Source organism: Girardinichthys multiradiatus, chromosome 12 (assembly GCF_021462225.1).
Source record: "Girardinichthys multiradiatus isolate DD_20200921_A chromosome 12, DD_fGirMul_XY1, whole genome shotgun sequence".
NCBI classification, from domain to species: domain Eukaryota; kingdom Metazoa; phylum Chordata; class Actinopteri; order Cyprinodontiformes; family Goodeidae; genus Girardinichthys; species Girardinichthys multiradiatus.
The window spans coordinates 37,909,089-37,918,733 of record NC_061805.1 but is presented as its reverse complement, the minus strand read 5'-3'; positions in this window follow the sequence as shown (position 1 = coordinate 37,918,733).

Genomic DNA, 9,645 nt, shown 5'->3' with positions numbered 1-9,645 from the left:
CATGGCTTACGTCAGATGCCACCGGTGGAGCCGCTGGTTGAACGCTTCATCTATTCTGATCGCATATCAGGCAGAGTTGGAAGAAGATATGACCGCTAAACCAGATAATGCTCTGTGGGAGGAGATCTGTGTAATAACGGATCATGTTCTCCGTCTCCATAAACTGGCTATACAAGCCACGACACTCACCCGACGCCAGCGTTCAGGATTCCCATGGTGCCTAAAGCGCAGACCACGGCACCTGCACCTGGAGGTCCGAAGAACTTGTGGGCTAGGAAGCAGTCCCCTCAGGAACGCCCTCAGTCTGCACCTCCTCCACCTCCCGCCACTACAAGTGGACGAAAGAAGAAGCGGCCAGCCCAATGGCTTCTCCCTACGGCGGCAGCGAGCCCAGTTCCCCCTTTTCACGGGCCACTCCGCCATCTCCAAGCTCTGTTCTGGAGTTTTTTCGGGGGGACACGTTCCAGGCAGAGTGCAAGTCCCGAGCCGTTCCGGGGATGACGGAAGAGAGACTGTGTTCGGACAGTTGTCGCAAAAGCACATCTTTCATACACTCTGTATTAAAAATGTTTCAATGCATCCAGGCCGAAGCCGATGTTGCCGATGTTGTAAAAACATTAAAAAAGACAACAAATATGTTGAAAAACAAACAACTGCTGTCTACCATAACGCAGCCTGTGGAGACCCATATCTTTTCAGCCGCGAAGACAGCATCCAGTTCCCCCCTACGCAGTGTGTCAGAGACAGCGGCAGGGGAGGATGCGGCATGTCCCGGCGCTCTGCCACAAGGGGGCAGCATTGCCCCATCTCAGTCACAGTGGCCGGTCAGCCCCCTCTCCTTACACATACAAAATGGGTGCTGCGTACAATCGAATGGGGATACAGACTTCAGTTCAAAGTTGCCCCACCCCGGTTCAAGAAAATTGTGTTTTCCCAAATGCAGGGAGATACTTTAAATATCCTTCTGGAAGAAATTTCCATCTTGAAGGAGAAGGGAGAAATAAGAGTTGTCCCTCCATCAGAAACCCACGGCGGGTTTTACTCAAGGTATTTCATAGTTCCAAAGAAAAGGGGGCGGGGAATGGGAGCCATTCTGGATCTCCGTGCTCTGAATGGTTATCTGATTAAATACAAATTCAGGATACTGATTCACACCTCCCTGCTGAGAGCGGTGCAAGCAGGCGACTGGTTCACCTCAGTTGACCTGAAAGATTCTTTTTTTCACATACCCATTTATCCCCCACACCGAAAATATTTGTGTTTTGCAATCCAGGGGATAGCATACAAGTTTGTGGTTCTACCCTTCGGGTTGTCACTGAGCCCGAGTGTTTGTAAAATGCACAAAGGCAGCATTGGCCAAGCTCAGGGTAAAGGGCATACCTGTAGCCACATACATAGACAACTGGCTTGTGGCTGCTCCAACCTCTCAGGAGGTGGCTCATCACACAAATGCAGTGGTGCAGCACCTGGAACATGTGGGTTTCTAGATAAACTGGGAAAAGAATGTTCTAATGCCCTCTCAATGCATCACCTTCATAGGGCTGACTCTGGACTCTGTCCGATTCAAAGCCTTTTTATCTCAAGAGAGAGTGGAGGCCATGCGGTCGAGTCTGGCTCTGTTTCGCAGGGGGTGCTCGCAGGGGGTGCTTGGACAATGCCAGAGGCTGATGGGCCTGATGGCCTCCTCTGTGGTGGCAATACCGCTCGGTCACCTCTATATGAGGGGGATCCAGTCATGGGTTTCATCTCTGAACTTGGACCCACATCGCAGCGCAGAGTAAAGGTCTCTGCAGCCAGCTCTCTAGCTCTTCGTCAGTGGAAGAACCCAGGTTTCCTGACTCAGGGCATCACTATGGGTACCATCTCTGCCAGAAAAGTGGTCACCAGAGAAGCCTCTCTGACAGCCTGGGGTGCTACTCACGACAGGAGATCCATAAATGGAAAGTGGGGAGCTGGCATGCGCTCGACTCATATAAATTGTCTAGAGCTGATGGCTGTTCACCTAGCTCTGAAACATTTTCTCCCCTGGCTCAGAGGAAGCAATGTATTGGTGAGAACAGACAATTCTACAGTAGCAGCCTACATCAACAGGCAAGGGGGACTGAGGTCCCCCCACTTGCACATGCTGGCACACAAACTGATAGTCTGGAGCAGTTTGACCCTGCAGTCTCTAAAAGCGACTCATATAGCAGGAGCCCTGAATTATGGTCCAGACCTTTTATCCAGGGGCAACCCGCTTTATGCAGATTGGAAACTTCACCCAGAGGTGGTGAACCGGATCTTGATGAGGTTCAGTCAGGCAGTTGTGGATGTGTTTGCGTCAAGAGAGAATGCCAACTTTGCTTCTCCCTGCGGGACCAGGGAGCTCCACTGGGAGTAGATGCTCTGGCACACAGGTGGCCGGGGTCTCTGCTCAATGCGTTCCCGCCAGTAGCTCTCATTCCTCCCACTCTGGCCAGGGTGAGGGAGGAGGATCTTTCCATGATCCTGATAGCTGCACGGTGGCCGGGAAAGCACTGCCTGGTGGAGATTTTTCAACTCTTGTGCAGCCCACCATGGCAACTGCCGCTTCGCAGGGATCTGCTATCCCAGGCTCACGGGGATATATTTCACCCATATCCAGAAAGATTGGCCCTTTGGGCTTTGCCCCAATGCGGCGGAATTTAAATGCAGATGATCTCCCTGTTGGTGTTATTGACACCATTCAGTGTGCCAGGGCACCATCAGTCAGGTCCCTGTACGAGCTAAAGTGGAAGGTATTTGAAAGTTGGTGCGCAGATTCTCACACCATCCCCTATCAGTGCTCGGTGGCAGTGGTCTGGCTGCTATTTCAGCCTGTCACGTTGGATTTGGGGGAAAAACAGTGGGCCAACATCCGTTGGTGTGTCGCCTGACGAAAGGGGCACGCCATAAATTGCCTACATCCAGGCCTTTGGCCCCACCGTGGGACCTTACCACTGTTTTAGAAGCTCTTACTCGTTCTCCTTTAAAACCCTTGGGAGAAGTTGAACTAAGATTTCTATCCCTCAAAACATCTTTGTTGCTTGCTCTGGCCTCAGCTAAACAGGTTGGTGAAATACATGGCCTTTCAGTCCACCAAGCCTGTATTATTTTTTTCCCTGGTGACTCTAAGGTCATCTTGCAACCTAACCCAGCTTTTGTTCCAAAAGTGGTGGGTTCATGCTCCCCGATAGAGCTGACTGGCTTTTGCCCTCCTCCTTTTGCTTCGGAGGAGCAAAGGTGTCTACATAATTTGTGTTCAGTGCGTCCACTACGGTTTTATTTGGACAGGACGCATGGTTTTAGGAAAACCAATCAGTTGTTTGTGTCCTGGGCTAAACCACATGTAGGTAAGCCTGTGTCGAAGCAGCATCTTTCCCACTGGATTGTGGAAGCTATTGTTTTGGCATATTCTAGCAGAGGGCTCCAGCCCCCATCTGGTCTTCGAGCACATTCCACCAGGGGGCTGGCGTCTTCATGGGCCCTTTTTAAAGGGGTCTCTATTCAGGAACTGTGTGCAACTGCAAGCTGGACTTCCTCAGATACATTCGCTAGATTTTACAAACTTGATGTGACTGCTCCTGTTTTGGCACATTCAGTCCTGAGTGCAGGCTTTCATGGTCAGGCCCCCTACTGATTGGTCACTGGGGACAGTTGTCTTTTAAACAGGCGTGTCTGGCAATCCGGGAGTCAGTATTTCTTCCCATAGTGAGACACAAAACGAATGCTATGAAAGAGAACTTAAGGTTATGGATATAACCCTGGTTCTCTGATTAGCATGAGTGAGTGTCTCACCAGACTACCCTCCTTGCTGCGAAGCGAGGAAGAGGTGAGCTTGACAAATCACACTATGTCTACCCTAATTATAGGGTGAGGGTCAGCGCCCCACCTGACATAGACGTCAATAATTCCAGCAATTCAGGGCTGGTGTAATGACATTTAAGCTTCTGTCGAGGTCACGCAGGAGGCGTTCCCCATAGTTAGACACTCACTCATGCTAATCAGAGAACTGGGGTTATATCCACAACCTTAAGTTTGTTACAAACGTGTAACAACCACTCCCCCCCCCCCCCCGCTACAGAGAAGACGACACCAAGTAATCCCGTTTTGTTTTATTTCTATTAGAAATAGCTTGGGCAGGACAGAGTAGGATTTTAAGGCAATTTAGAATTGCCACTTATAGTCTAATGTGTTCTAAGTTGTATGTGCATGCAATGTCTTATTGACACTTTAATTGCTGTTGGACTCTGAAAGCCGCTGTGCTTTTAAGCTGTGTTTGTCTCACTGTGTTGAACACCTGAGCGTAGTTGGACTGCTAGAACCTCATGGTGGAACACTCACATTGTCTTCAGTCTTAGTGTTTTTCCACTGGTTGGCGCCTAAAGGTTTTACGACCCTTTGTGTTCCACTTAGCTCCAACTTTGGGGGTTTTATGACTGCAGCCTGGTGGAAGCCGCTCCCAAAGCTTCGCCCAGTACCATATTTTCTGTTGTTTTTGCCATAACTGCCGGTTTTACTTTCAGACACTCAATGTTGTTTATCTTGTTTGGTTAGTTCTTTTACCCCTTTTGTGTAGAACTTTTGCATGCTTGATTAGGTGAAGCTTATTGAATCAGAATAGCGAGGTATATCAGGGCTGTTTATTTAATAAATATTTCACGTAGATAAAGAGAAAGTGTTTGTGTTTATTTTGAGCAAGAGTGATTTGTCTGTCAAAATAAGGTCAAAGTTCCCCACCTTCGGTGAAGCGGTTAATTAAACAGTGACATCTAGTAATAATTATCAATTTTTACTGAGAATTTAATAATTGAAATTATCAAGGGCCTTGAGCCATAATAACAACCCCAGAGAACATCTATGATTTTGATTCGTAAGTAATGATTTTTGGTTAAGAAATATTAATTCTTGATAAATATTAATTAATCAATAATCATAATTCTTACAGTCATAAGATAGAAAACCAAACTACATCATACAATTTACACTCTCAACTACTAAGTTAGGTAAAACTCACCGCATACTATCTTGTACAATTGAGTCTTCATGAAGGCCACCTTCCCACTTCTTCTGATGAGGCTCATTTTGGCTATCATTTTATTTGTCATAGTTTTGCCATGGTAAAGCAGATTTATCTTAAAATGTTATTGTGCAATCTAGTTTATTATGAAAATGTAGCAAAAAGCGAGTAAGGGGATGTGTACATTCATTTACTTTCAACTTATCAAAACTACTGGATCATGTAGTTTTTGTTGTTCACATTACCAGGGCCATAATACTGTAATGCAAAAAAGGAATAGATACTTACTTACATTGACTTCTTGACCAGATCTGCAGCATCAACTCCCCCCAACCTCTTTAGATGTTTACTCTGAAAAGCAACAACAAGAAATCAATTAAAAAAATTACCATAAAAGGTGATCAGTAGAGTCCAAACCTCTACCCCATGTAGAACCAGGAGTTTGTAGTGGCCACCAAGATTCAAGGGTTCATGACGACAAATGTCATGCTTTCTGTGGTTTTGGGGGTATAATATGATTTGTTGTGCACTGTTGAGGCCGTGTGCATCTCAGTGAGTATCAAAGGCTCTGCTCATGGGCAGTCAGCTATGTTTCTTTACTCAAAAACGGTTGAATTAGAGAACAATTCAACTTTCTACATAGGCTACCTTTCTACGTCAATTATATTCTCCAATTAAAGCACACCTTCAAGCAAACAGCCTTCCCCCCTCCCCCCCTAGCTGACACACTGGCTGAGTTGCAGTAGCATGTCTGGCTAGCATGCATGACTACACTGAGGATGGCTACTAAAAAGGGGACCTGTGATGTCTGAGGGTGCTCAAAAAAGGATGGAAGTTTCCACTTACCCCAGAAGGATGAGAGAATCAGAGAAGAGTGGCTGAAGTTCATTTTTGGGGAAGTACCACACCATTATAACCCCAGTTTGAGGCTGTTCAGCGCACTTTACGGAAGACTGTTCTTGAACATGGGTGAATTCAAGTCGGGATTTTCAAATAAACTGATAATGAAAAAAACTTCTGTACCAACACTGAATGTGGCGACCACAACGTTGTCACTAAACGTAAGTCTATTTAATTTCTAAATGCAGTCTTGTCTGATAAACGTATTTGAAAAGAACATATTTGTGATTGAGGCAAAAGTGCTTTGGAACCAATTTTGACCCCAAGACCACCTGAGGGTTAAATCTTACCAATTCTGCTCCCTCATTCTTGTCCTCCAGGCAATTTTCTAAAGCTTCAAACTCTTGTTCTGTTTGCCAGCTTCACTTCATAACTTGTACAGCAGATGAAGTAGCAACATGAATTGTATCCTTGATTTCAAGTAGGAGCTGAAGAACTCTCTTCTGGCATTCTAGCTAAGAAAGAAGCAATAAATTCTTAGCATTATAATGTAGTGAGTATGCTCTACGCCACAAAATCAATGTCTTTTCATTTGTCCAACAAAAATGCAAACAGCTAAGGACACTGGAAAACTCATAATTACTTTTGAGCAAAACTAAGAGAATATCATTACTTTTTTCACACATTGGAAAGCATCCTTCCTCAATTTCTGTGTATGCATCGACATAGCCTTGGCTGCATTTCAGCTCTGACTTCTGCAGAGGCTGCCTGAGGCTTTGGTTGAAGGTCATTTTGGGGTGTCACTGATGGAGAAAATGGGCTAAAAATAGTCATGTACAAGAATACACCAAAGACAGATACAAATATCTTAAAGGGGACCTATCATGCAAAATTCACTTTTTGATGGTTTTTATACTTCCATTAGCCTCTAATACTTCTACAAACAATCCTAAGGTAAAAAAAAAAAAAAATTCAGCCGTTTTTAGGATATAAATGAATGTTTTATTTTTTTCTAGAAGACGCATGGTTTCAAAAGCTGTGTAATTGTGACGTCACAATAATACAGGCACCTAGCAACGTTGCCTGAGTCCCGCCCCTGACTAGTAGCTGAAGCAGCCACCCACTTGATTTTCAGTAAAGGACCACGTCTCTGGCCCGTTTTACTTTACACGTGCTTTCCAAGGCCCACAATGGCAGGAGTGGGTCATACTGGAAAATAATTTTACAATTTACAAATCATAAACCATGCCTGAAGGCTGAAAGAAAAGAGAAAAGACACATCAGCTTTCTGAATTACACACAGGCGAGTTTATTAATGTTTTTATATTTTATCATTTCACACAGATGACTTTAATGTGACAATGTCACACAAGCTGCGTTTCCATTGACCCTCAAATTGCGCAAATTGTAACTACGAAAAACAAAAAATAGCTTAATGGAAACATGACAATTTAAAAAAAACTTCCGTTTTTCGTTAAAACGTTTTTGCACTAGGATGAGGTAGTTTTCTGCCCATATCGAAATTGATGTATTTCGCAAAACTGCAATGGAAACACTTTTTTCACATCATACGGGTCACGTGATCAACAACCGGATACCACTGCCGAAAAAGACGAAGAAGACAGGAAGTAGTGGGAGGATGATACCACGGCATGTTTGGTGTCAAAGCAAAGAAATGCGAACATTTACCGAGATCTTCTCTAAATGTCTCTGCCACTACCCTATATTCTGCACAGCTAGCCAGTTTGTATACAGCAATAGCAATGAGCTTATTTGTGGGCACTGGCATCCTTGGACAATGCGCAGCTGGCTCCACAAGAAGTTTCACAGCATCGCACAGTTTATCAAAATCTGAGTATGTCATCCTAAAGTGTTGAATCCATAATTCTTCTGTAAAGTCGCCGCATACGAAGCTGCTCCCAAGTATGAGGGGCTTGTCGCTCCAACACCTCAATAAGACGCCAACGTCTCCTCTTGCGCCATGGCTGAAATATGAATGTAACTCATGTAAGTGTTTACATCCGTAGCCGCCATGTTTCTGAATGAGTTATCGCGTGAACAGACTTATTCATGTGTGATTTTAATTGTATTTCTTATTTAATGGAAACACCGCAATTGTGAAATTGTGTTTTTTCGACATTGGCAGAATATCGACAAAGTTTTGCGCACATTTGTAATGGAAACACAGTTACTGTAACATTAATAGCAGCACAGCGCAATACACTGAGTGCTGGAGGCACAGCTTCAGCCTCCACAGCTTCAGCTGTCAGTGTGGAAACACAAGTTACCATACGGCGTAAAGAGAGACTGATTGAAGCAGAGGCAGATGTTCTGCTGTTGACTGAAAACACCCACATATGTCCATGTACATTCTCCTGCTGTCATCTGCTGGAAGCCATTTTCACATGTACAAAGAAGAAGCAGATCTGCAGAGACATACTATTGGAGAGAAGTGCTGTTGGGGGGCCAGATACAGCTAATGTGCATAAAAGTGGCAAGAGCCCTAAAACAGCTCATTCTGAAAACAGCTCAAAATAGGGAAAACTGAGGAGATGAAATCTCATTAGCTGAAAATGATTTTGTGTAAAAAATGTAATTAACATGTTTTATATAGCCCATAGACCTACCCAAATGTTTAAAAGGAGGTATAATAGGTCCCCATTAAGAGTGACAGTATTTTTTCCCACATGCCATTTCTGCAAAAGTGTCTTGAACATTTTCTTACGTTGAACGATTTGTATTTTGTAGTCTGCAGCTTTACAGTGTTTTATTTATTCTGGCAATATTGAACTTTTGATCACATTTTACCTTGGTCCACGAGAGGAAGACCTTGGCCTCCAATGCCATCTCTGGGAAAGGGACAGACTGCCTTGGCCTGGACTGAATAATCTGCTTAGAAAATAAAAAAATAAAAATTCTACAGCAGGTATTATAAATGCAGTATAGTTCTAAGTAGTTGGAATGATTATTTTGCACCATAATTTCTAGTAATGGACCACCATCTACACTGAAATTTAGCTGTATCTCATTTTCTGTTGAAAGAAAAATGGGATATTGTGAACACATTTTCAGAAGTTGTGTCTCCACACCAAAGTAGAGGAACTGGCCACCACATAGATCCCTTACTTCTATTTCAGGGGAGTTCCTAACAGGGTTCTAGCATCTTTTGGCAGGCGGTGGCCATGTTTGCGTAGCACCAAGAGCAGCTCATCTACCAATGTGCACGTTGCCTTATTTTTTTACAGCCCATTAGCCAAATCACTTCTCAGATCACTTGGTTCCTCCTCAGAGGAAGTTCCAATTTCTACATCAATTTCACTATCACTGTTTGTCAGGTGCACGGTGGCGCAGTTGGTAGCACTGTTGCCTTGCAGCAAGAAGGTCCTGGGTTCGATTCTGGGCCTGGGGTCTTTCTGCATGGAGTTTGCATGTTCTCCCCGTGCATGCGTGGGTTCTCACCGGGTACTCCGGCTTCCTCCCACAGTCCAAAGACATGCCTGTTAGGTTAATTGGTCACTCTAAATTGACCATAGGTGTATGAATGAGTGTGTGCTTGGTTGTTTGTGTGTTGCCCTGCGATGGACTGGCGATCTGTCCAGGGTGTACCCTGCCTCTTGCCCATAGACTGCTGGAGATAGGCACCAGCTCCCCAGCGACCCACTATGGAATAAGCGGTAGAAAATGACTGACTGACTGTTTGTCAGGAGGTGATTAGACTTGTCTTCTCCTGTATCAGATTGGTCCTGTGCCTGTATGTCTTTTGGGCTATCGGCAAAAGAAGGGCCTGG